Source organism: Scleropages formosus, chromosome 9, assembly GCF_900964775.1.
Source record: "Scleropages formosus chromosome 9, fSclFor1.1, whole genome shotgun sequence".
NCBI classification, from domain to species: Eukaryota; Metazoa; Chordata; class Actinopteri; order Osteoglossiformes; family Osteoglossidae; genus Scleropages; species Scleropages formosus.
Window position 1 is genome coordinate 8,248,810 of NC_041814.1, and position 9,700 is coordinate 8,258,509.

A 9,700-nucleotide genomic window follows, 5' to 3' on the forward strand; every position below is an offset into this window, starting at 1 on the left:
TATGAACCGATCTAGGGTCCATCTTTCTCCTCGGAACGCCATTTCTCTGCGGATGTGCGGGTTTAGACCACGGCGAAAACCAGCCAACAAAGCTTTCTCTCCCCAACTGCTGCGCTCTGCGAGGGTACGGAATTCTATGGCGTAATCTGCCACGGGTCGGTTACCTTGTTGTAGATCCATAAGTTTTTCACTCAGATGTTCTTCTGGGTGAACCAGTCCGAAAATGGCGAGGAACCGGCTCTTAAACTGTGCATGCCATATGTGCTGGGTGAGTCATTTGTCCAGAGTGCTGTCGCCCAATCAAGCGCTCTGCCCGTGAGCAGGGAGAGTATGTAGGTGATCCGGCTCTGTTCGGTGTTGAAAACAAGGGGCATACTGGAAAAAATGAGTTCACATTGAAACAAGAAACCTGCACATTGTGCTGGGGTCCTCTCAAAGCGGGTCGGGGGAGACAAGTGGAAGCTGCGTGATAGAGACGGTGTTGTGTTTGACGAGTCAGGCGCTGCAGGACCGGCTGTGCGTTTTGCAATGGGCGGGCACCGCCCGCGACGTTTTCAGCACGCTTACCACTTGGTTGTAGGAGGTGATGAGGTTGTTGAGCGTCTGTTCTATACCTGTCAAGTGTGCTTCGCGAGAGTCCAACTCCGCCTGTAGACGGTTTAGCTCCGCTGGGTCCGTATACCAGGCGGAACCTTCTGTCAAGTCTGGCTCTGGAAGGAAGTGGCGGACCCAAGTGCAGAGCGGTATACGTGGTGTCTTCGGGGAAATCCAAGAGAGGAGGTCAGAGAACTGGCAAATGGTCTTCGAGGTGCGAACGTCGTAACAGGGAGAATCCAAAGGGCAAGGTCGGTACACAGGCAAGAGGTCGATGATCATAAAGAGGCACAGGATCGTGGGAACAAGGGACGGGATCGGGGAAGGCGTTCGAGAACAGGAATTGGCTAGAAGGTCGCAAAGGAGAAGGCTGAACAAGGTTCCGCATCAGCTGCTGCTCTGATGCAGCCTTTTATGCCCCAGTCTGCGTTGAGTCCCAGGTGTTCCATGTTGGCTCGAAGGTGTGGGCGTGGCACCTACAACATAACATTTCTAGGTGATTTTATACATATGACACATTGTTAGTTTTGAGTTAAATAATTAAATCAAAACCGAGTTAACCGGACTTCTTACCGTAAGATGATATAAGAAGCCCTAAAATAGTGAAAATATCAAAAATTAAGTAATAAAAATACTACTTTTCAGCTAACGTGTTTCTAATTTAAAAAGATATTGCACGTCTTAGGGAACTGCAATAAGACAGCCCATATGGGAACACTCAAGTAAAAAGATGACAGCTCTGCCAATTTTGATTCCATACATGTGTGGAAATATATATGGGGGTCCCATGTGGAAAGCTGAGACACACTGAGTTGGCTCCAGATGAGTTTTTCATTTTTACTCCATGTGGGACTCTTAGATGGGAAAAGTGAAATACTATTTTGGATATACTTACACAGCCCTGATAAGCACCAGCAAAGAATAATGATGACGCAGCATAACTCTACAATCTAAATAACTTGAAAGTAGTTTTTTCACATGTTTTACATTCAAGTGCCAAATCTGACACAAAGTTAACTGGTAAATTTTTGGTGACATTTTTGATAGTACATTTTGTAATCACTTACTCTTCGTACCTTTGCTGTTCCAATGTTCACAAATATTTTGTTTTTAATTATTTCCACCTGCTTTGTGTCAGAAGTTAAAACCATCTAAATCCTATGTTTATACCATGGGCAGAACTACATCTTAATGAAAAGACCAGCATGAGGGCTGCCTGCAAAAAGAATTCTGCTAGTGGGCATTGGAGGCCAAAGGGCATCATAGTCCAGTGAGAAGTTGTCGGACATAATGAGCTCTGATGTAGCCCATGCCCTTGGTTAGATGATCATGTGACCACAGTGCAACGGAGTGATGGGGGGGTCAATGGATCTGGAAAAGCAATGCTTGGAGCTTTGCCCCAGATGTCAGGTGAGGGTGGGGCTAGGCCTATCTGGGAAGGAGTCCTCACTAGAGAAAGAACCATAGGAGATGGTGACCTTCTGTGGCCAGAAGGAGCAATCTGGTGATTATGCAAATGAGGTTGGGTTTTGATGCAAACCACCCCAGACTGGTTACTAATATTCAGAGCTCATGAAAGGGCAGCACTCCCTGGGAGAAATAACCCATGTTAGCTGGGTGGAGGAGAGGGAGGAGTCCAGAAGGAAAGAGGAGTCAGGGGTGGCATGCAAAGGAATGGGTGAGGTTGCATTGTCCTAATGAGAAGAACCAGCGATTCCTCAAGCACAATACATTATCATATTTCCACGTAATTAGTTTGTTTTTCCACTTGAAATGAGGAAGCGGGTCGACGGTGCATTCAGTGCCTAAAGGGGGGTGGCATATCCTTCTTGTATATTCTCCCTCAACTCTGACCTGGCTTTTAGACTGTATCCTCTCTTCCATTATATACACACATATAATATCCAGAAAAATGTGCTCAATCTGTTCAGAAAAGTGGAAGTACATATTATGAAGCTCATGAATAGTGCATGGCCCTACGGTGTGAATTACAGTGGTCTGAAGAGAAAAGGGGACATGCGGAGTGTAGACAAAAGCAGATGATTAGTGGCACAGTGTGTCTCTATCTGAGCCATCAGAGTTGGTTTTAGGATTCTGCTGGGGTGGTGCTTTCTACATAGAGTGAACTTTGCAAAGCTTGGCCCCAAATAGTAGACCAGTGCATGACATACACTGCATACAAAGCCAAGAGGAAAGACAACATTATTATGGAGGGAGTGAATGATATCTCAGTGTTACTCAAATCAGTTTGACCAAAGTTGTTAATCTCATTCTTAATGTCATAAAATTAAAACAGTGAAAATAATTGAAAATTATTTTATAACCTTTTCTAAATTATTTAAAAGTACTTGTGCTTGTACTTTATTCCTTAACATGAAGTTTGTGTACTCTTTTATTAACATTAGTGGCTAATTTTACAAAATTTTACTTATATCTGCTGCTACTATTTCTTATACTAGTTACTATGTATATATTCTACTACTTATTTTCTTTGGTCTGTTGCACTACTATAAATCCTGTGTTTCTATTTGTATGTTGAAATACATTCTAGGAGTTGCAAAAATTTGGTTTTGTCATACGTGTACAGTTGTTTTGTAATTGAATTGAACTGAACTGGACAGAACTGAATTGAATGGAACTGAACTGAATACCAGATAAGTAATAGTTGAATAGGGCTTTATTTCTACAAGGGGGATGTGGTGGCACAGCAGGTTTGGTTAGGTTTTGCTCTCTGGTGGGTCTGGGGTTCGAGTCCCCCTTGGGGTGCCTTGTGAAGGACTGGCGTCCCATCCTAGGTGTGTCCTCTCCCCCTCCAGCCTTGTGCCCTGTGTTGCCAGGTTAGGCTCTGGTTCACTGTGGCTTCAGAAAGTGTGTGTGTGTTAATCTATATATCTCAAACTAGAAGTAACTTGAGGGCAGGATTGAATGGCAAAGTGACACTGCAGTCTATAGATAACTATATTTAAAGGGTTTTAGGCTTTCTTATGAGGAAGATTAAATAACACTGTTAGAAACATCAATTCTGGTAATAGCATGTGCAGTGAGAAACCTGTTCTATGTGCAGAATGATCAGTTCTAAAGTTTTCCAAAGGTGGTCCATCGGCAGAGGTAACACTCAGTATTGCTCATGCCTTCTGTTTTTTCTGCATTTTCTGTTATGATTTTTCATCTCACTCTGGTCTCCTCCAGGAGTGAAAAAAATTCCCAAAGATTTTAGTGCCTATAAAAGCATGTTTCCTTACTGGAGAGTGGTGTGGGGAGGACATCAGAGAGAGATAGACCAGCGGCCATTGCAGCCTCCTGTCTCCTCCAGTGAGCATTGAAGCAGCAGGCAAGTAGCTTTGCATTAGGAGGGATGGCTGGAGTGCGCTTGGCTGTGGTCCTTGCTTCATACATCATCACACTTTAAGACAAACTTTTTCCGCTCTAGTTGAAATTCTGGAGTCTGTCTTACTTCCTTTGTCCAGTGATGAATTTCAATGCAATTTCAACTTAAATTCCACTACAGTATAGCAATCTGTGGTCAGAAACCCATCTGTAGTTATATATGCCAGAAATAGTTTGTAGGGAAGCATTTGTTCTTCATCCTACTGTGTAATCTAAATTAGAAATAGAAATCTGAGCTCTCAGTTTATATGCCTGAATTTCAATAAAAATATATTTTTAAATGGCTGATGATTAGATGTAGAAGTGTTATGTTAGCTGTTGTGCTTAAAAAAAAATCAGTAAAACACTCTACATACCGTATAATCCTTGAAGTTACCGTATGTTCCAGTAAAGACATCAAATTACCACTGAATTCTGATGAGGGCTATGCAGCAAGACAAAATTCACTTATCCCTTGTATAATGGAGTAGTGTACAATGGAAAACTGCTACAACAGTTTATAAAAATGAATTTTTTGCTTGAATCAGATGTTTTGGTGTCTCAGACCCATAAGGTTTTTGTCCCTCATTGGGATAAATCCGGTTATTTTCTGGTTAAACCTAATGTGTTAACCTCTAAATGCCCTGTAAACAATAACCACTGCTGTCCAAGTAGGGTTTAAATGGTTGCATTTTAACTCCCCTTTTGATACAGGAGCTCGGTGGAGGTGGATATTCCTTCAGTTTGTTAACATTTTGCTATCACACTTCTTCCAGAACCCAACCAACTATGTACTTCCTGCTTTCTCTCTATGACATTGACAATCTCAACCAACTACACTGATCAAAGTACATAAGTGACACTGACACATGAAATGGCACATTTAGTGCTAGTATTATTATTAGTAGCAGTTTATTTAGCTGTTGCTTTTTCTTCAAAGCAACTTAAAATGGTAAACTTTTTACAATTATTTTCCTATTCAAACACCAAAAGTCATTTGTACTGAACCAACTGAGGGCATGTGTTTTACTGAAGACTACTACAACCAGAGCAGGACTAGAACTGGGATTCGCACAGTGCAAAGCTCTAACTACTATGCAACAAACTATATGAAACAAACTATAAACATGCAGCTATTAATTCAATTATCTAAATCATATAAGTAGTTTTTACAAAATGAATGCCCTGACACTAGTGAAAATAAAGAGTCGAGATTATGTGATATTCATCTAATGTAAAATATTTTTAATAATGATACACAGTGCCTCTAACGGCATGAATCTAGATGCTTTCAAGGTTAAAGTAATAGGCAGTGACCTTCGGAACTTTTCTTTCTATCATTAACTAACAACTTTGAGCCAAATAGTCAAAATTTCTTTTCTCAGATTGTACCCTGCCTAGCACCATATATTCCTGGGAAAGGTCCTGGACCTCAGCAACAATAAGATATTGATAATGAATTAATGAATGAATGAATGAATGAATGAATGAATGAATGAATGAAAGACATTAAAACATGAGGTAAAAATAATATTTTTGTTGCAAATACTGTGAAATATGTGGGTGTTACTGTCATGCATAAAATTAACTTTTATTTTGGTATTTTTAAAATTTTAAGTGACATTTTCATTTAATTTCATTCCTAACAAACCTCATTATTTGAGGGACAGATGTATTTTGTCTCCATGCACTATGCTCAAAACCATCAAATATAGAGATGAAACTTTCATTAAACTTTTACTACTGATTAATTCACAGTATGACAATTTATATCTGTTGTAAAAATACCACTGCTTTGAAGATACACTGTAAAATATAAGTTGTTATAGTGGCAACTGAAAAAACAGCAGCTGGTGCTTAGAAACACCACATTAAAAATTTCAAAATATATTAAATATTCATATATGTTGCACTGAAGAAAAAAAAGGCAAATTTTTATTCAGTTCTGATAACATAATAACTGAACTAAAATATTCTTTCAGATGAAGTTTCAACTTGCAAACCATTTAGGGCTATTATTTCCAAGAAATGTAACATAACAGCAGTAATAGTAATTATAGTAATTACTATAGTAATAATAGCAATAATAGGAATAGTAATAATAACACAGCTTATAATGTTAAGCAGTATAATAAAGCTGTATTTTTGTTCCTCTGATTATAACTACAATTACCATAATAAAGCCTGTAATGTTGCCTGCAAATACACAACAAATTCTGAGGGTTTAATGTATTCTTGTCAGTTAGAAAAAGAACAAACTGTGGTGTGCAGAGAGCGAGGAAGGCACTAAACACAAAAACTGAGAAACATCATTGCAGGCCAACGTTCTACCCACCCTTGGTGGATGTGTGTTTGGGCTGGGCTAGGCCTATGCAGCACTTGTGAATGTTGGCTGGGCAGCATGGCGGAGACGCGGACAGTGTGGCGCTGGTCCAGTGCTCTGGCCAGAACCCAGTTGGTGCTTAATCACAGTCCCTGGTCAGCAGTGGTGCCTGCGTCTTTCACAGCCAGCTGACATCAGGTTGAGGGAAGTCCAGGATGCCTGGCTGCTTGACGTCACTGGTGCTAAACCCCTCCCGTTCCTCTTGTTGCAGGTGCATAATCTCGTGCTAGTTACGCAGAAGAATGGGACAGAGGAGGGTCTGCCAAGGCCACAAGCGCAGAATGTGCAGAAGAGCCAAGTGTTGGTCTGCCAAGGCTGGACGACTCAGCTTCTCTCCAGATTCTATGTGTTTTTGTCACCAGTGTGCTGCTGTGGTGTGTGTCTGTGTGTGTGCATGCCCATGCATCTTCATCTAAATAAATTTGATTCTCAAAGGGATGCACACATTTACAGTGTCTATGATTGCAGTGAAGTGTCACCGTAAACCCACATTTTAACAAAATGAAAACATGCATCATTCACAGTCGACTAATGTAAAAATTCACCAATTAGAAAATTAAACTCCTGTGCAATGTAAACCTTGCTTATTAAAAGATTTTATCAATTAATTAAAATGAATTTATTCCACAAAATAAGGTGGAATCCTTATGAATAAAAGTTAACAATAAATGCTATTCTGAATGTACTGCACGTGGTGTGACCCCCAGTTGCAACCATCATCCTTATAATTATTTCAAGTACAGGATTCAATTCTCCTATACTGTCACATTAAAACATAAGATAACTTAGCAATGTAACATTCATATTCAGAGTGCAGAGAACCACAAAAAACACATTAATATAAAATCACAGTAAATTAAAACAGCATTGTGCAACCCTTTAAGGCATGCAATTGCAAATAAATATTTTTTCTTCTGAAATTATGATCTCAAAATGTCAAAGCCATGGGAAAGCAAGGCATGAGGTTCACTTGCATGCAAAACCAGTGCAGACATGTACTAAAACATGTGCATAAAATTATCAGCTGAGAAGCCAGTGACACAGATCCTTCCAGCTGCTGATCAGGTTGGTATATGACATTTAAAAGAACGCAAGTGTTTCTGTATAACATCAGCAGTAGTACATTTTTGTAAAAATCGAGTTGTTACACAATCACAGATGCGTCCCTGCGAGTCAGAAAACACAAGTGTTGTAAACATCCCCAGTGTTCTGTCATGTTATAAGTACTTTCCAGGGAGCAAAAAAAAAAAAAATCTAATTACATGTGTCTCACAATTTGTGCCCTGCACCGAGACTGAGTGGACAATCAAAAGGCTGAGCAATAATGGAAAGGAAGGGTGTGCAGATCAAAGAGGAGACTTGGCCCGAAGATGTTATTATTCTGTCATGGTGGAAAGATGGATCTCAAGATGGACAGGAACATGTCAAAGTTACTTTCATTTGCCCAAATAGAAAAAGAAAGAGGAAGGGGTTTCAACCAACCAAGAAGCCCCCTAACTCCTTCTGCAGAAAGTAAAAAAATCATGTAAGAACTTTGATGTGTAAATATGCTAATTAGTTTAGAAATGTCAAATTTGCATACATTTTCAGTGACCCCCGTTGCAATCTCCCTCCCAGCGAATGCTGGCATCTCCTCTGACAGCTCGGCCATTGTCCAGGCACCCTGTTTTGCATACTGGAGTGGTCCGCCATCACCGCGGGTTACCCTCTTCGCCCATCAGTGCCTGTCACCAGGGAGAGTGAGGCTGATGCGGAGTGACAGCGCAGACAGCAGACTGACTGAGTGACGGCCAATGCAGGGGAGAGGAAGACACAGGAGGAAGCGGGGCAAAGGGAGCTGGGAAGCATTGCTCTGGGCTTTGCTAAACTAAAATTAAGGAAAAGTTGATTATGCAAATACAACTTCAAATTTAATCAGTTAATGTCTTTTCCCCCATTTCCATTGTTTATTATTTATCACAAAATTGACTGCCCTACACAAGTTTCTGTAATTAATTTATGTCAACTTAAAATCATTTTGTAGAAGTGACGCAAACTCATAGATTTTTTAAAAGGCAATTAAAAATGAATCTTTAAATAATTACTTTCAAATTTAAAAAATGGCAAAAATATGTATGTTACCTCTGTGGCCTACACCAGAAGGTTCCTTCAAAACCGAGTGGTTGATCCTTTGACCACAATCATAATTCTAAAGAATCTTGGATGATTTTGTCACCTTTTTCAAACCTCTTATTAACGGGGCTACATGGTAACTTGGCTGAACACGTGCCTTTCTTCCCTTGTGCTGCATTTAGTATCTGCATGTATTGGTTTTATCCATCTATTGATTCTTAATATGTATTGCTGTGACTCAGTTCTGCTGATAATTTTGCTAAATAAAAACAATTTTAAAATTATAAATGTATATTTAAAGAACCAATATCTTCGGACAGACTGAGAATGGATTGTAGAAAAGATCAGAGGTCCATTAGAAAAGATCAGATATGTTAATTTACTGTGCTCTCGCGCTCGTGAGCTAATAAATAGATGTAAAATACTTTAAAATTATTATGTTACGGTTCCTGAGTGGGTTTTGATGAGAGGCATAAGGTAGAACATGAAAATGGCGGGAGAGTTAAGAACCTGCAGTTTCCAGCAGCAGCTCGACACGGGCGCGCTCGCGCTCCCCCATCCGGTTCGGTTCGGTTCAGTTCGGTACACAGCGAATTCCCCCTGCTGGTGTTACAGCACAGCACACTGTACACAGCAGCGCGAGAACCGCGGCACAGTGTCCCCGGTGTAGAATAACAACGTGTTTCTTATACGGCGAACATGAATAAAACAGTTCGTGTCAGGAGTTAAACATAGTACAAATCGAGTTAAACAAACAGGAATTTATACAATACTCAGTGACTATAACTCACGTGTATTTATGTGACTTCGTCTTGGCCCCGTATAGAAAAAGGATAACAAAGTTAATTTGGGTCACAGTGTGCCCAGAAGCAGTGAATTTTAATCGTCGAATGGTTTTAATAACGTTGAACATGTAGCAGAAAAATACGAGCGCTAGCAGCGCTCTTGGCCACTAGTTCCGCGCGCCAGACGTACAGTACAGTGCACGCGCTGTGTGCAGAGTAACGCTGCTGACCCGCGCGGCCACTCGTACGTGTGACATGTTCGCAAATGAAACGCGAACGCGCCACTCCAGTGTCCGCGTTACTGTGACCATTATTAATAACGAACATACGAGTATTAATACATACACTTATTTACATAATCTAATGTGATTGCGAAAGCGCTGCAATGAATGTGACTTCACCGGGTAACGTGACATTTCGACCTAAAGTGAAATGAGCCACGTCATATATTCCTTGCTTG

General features: G+C 40.5%; 1 long non-coding RNA gene across 1 annotated transcript; it reads right to left on the minus strand.

The window, feature by feature from the left end:
- Nucleotides 1–7,522: 7,522 nt before the first annotated feature.
- Nucleotides 7,523–9,409, minus strand: LOC114911331 (uncharacterized). Its single transcript, XR_003797928.1, has 3 exons — nt 9,247–9,409; nt 8,966–9,058; nt 7,523–8,067 (listed from the first exon to the last, which is right to left on the minus strand). It is a non-coding gene; the product is annotated as an uncharacterized LOC114911331 (long non-coding RNA).
- Between the last annotated feature and the right edge of the window lie 291 nt (nt 9,410–9,700).